Source organism: Trachypithecus francoisi, unplaced genomic scaffold (assembly GCF_009764315.1).
Source record: "Trachypithecus francoisi isolate TF-2019V2 unplaced genomic scaffold, Tfra_2.0 Lachesis_group5, whole genome shotgun sequence".
In the NCBI taxonomy this organism is placed as follows: domain Eukaryota; kingdom Metazoa; phylum Chordata; class Mammalia; order Primates; family Cercopithecidae; genus Trachypithecus; species Trachypithecus francoisi.
The window spans coordinates 15,106,434-15,107,176 of record NW_022681470.1 but is presented as its reverse complement, the minus strand read 5'-3'; the positions used below and the strand labels follow the sequence as shown (position 1 = coordinate 15,107,176).

Sequence of the window (743 nt, the reverse complement as noted above, 5' to 3'; positions counted from 1 at the left end):
TCCAGATCTCCAGTATATTTGATGAGGAATTGGCTAGCACTCAAATTGTTTTCACCTGTAGATAATGCATTGTTTTTCTCTGATTGCTTTCGAGGTTTTCTTTGTCTTTGTTCTCCGATGTTTAATTATGGTGTCTTGACGCGTTTTGGGTTTATCCTGTTGGTGTTTGCTCAGCTTCTGGGTCTACGGGGTTATATCTTTTGCAAAATTTGGGAGATTCTCAGCTATTATTTCTTTGAGAACTTTTTCAGCCTCACTTTCTTTCTTCTCTCTCAAATGGCAACGACATGAATGTTAGATCTTTTGTTATAGCCTTACCTAGACCTGGGGCTCTTCATGTTTTGTTTTGTTTCCAGTCTATTTTCTTTTTTTTTTTTTTGGGGGGGGGGGGAAGGGGCTTTCCAGCAAATACCGGAAAGCCTGCTAGACAAATTCTAAAAGAGCTGTAACACTTCCAGTCTATTTTCTCTCTGTATTTCAGATTGGGGAATTTCTGTTGATTATCTTCCCATTCACTGATTCCTTCTTCTGTCCCCTCCATTCTGCTATTGATCCTGTCTCCAGAATTGGTGGGTTCTTGGTCTCACTGACTTCAAGAATGAAGCCACAGACCCTCGAGGTGAGTGTTACATTTCTTAAAGATGGTGTGTCCGGAGTTTGTTCCTTCAGACGTTCAGATGTGTCTGGAGCTTCTTCCTTCTGGTGGGTTCATGGTCTCGCTGTCAGGAGTGAAGCTGCAGACC

At 42.0% G+C, this 743-nt stretch overlaps 1 non-coding gene across 1 annotated transcript; it reads right to left on the bottom strand.

Annotated features, from left to right (window-relative positions):
- Positions 1–392: 392 nt before the first annotated feature.
- LOC117077009 lies at positions 393–454 on the bottom strand. The gene has a single exon (XR_004434606.1). It is a non-coding gene; the product is annotated as a U7 small nuclear RNA (small nuclear RNA).
- Between the last annotated feature and the right edge of the window lie 289 nt (positions 455–743).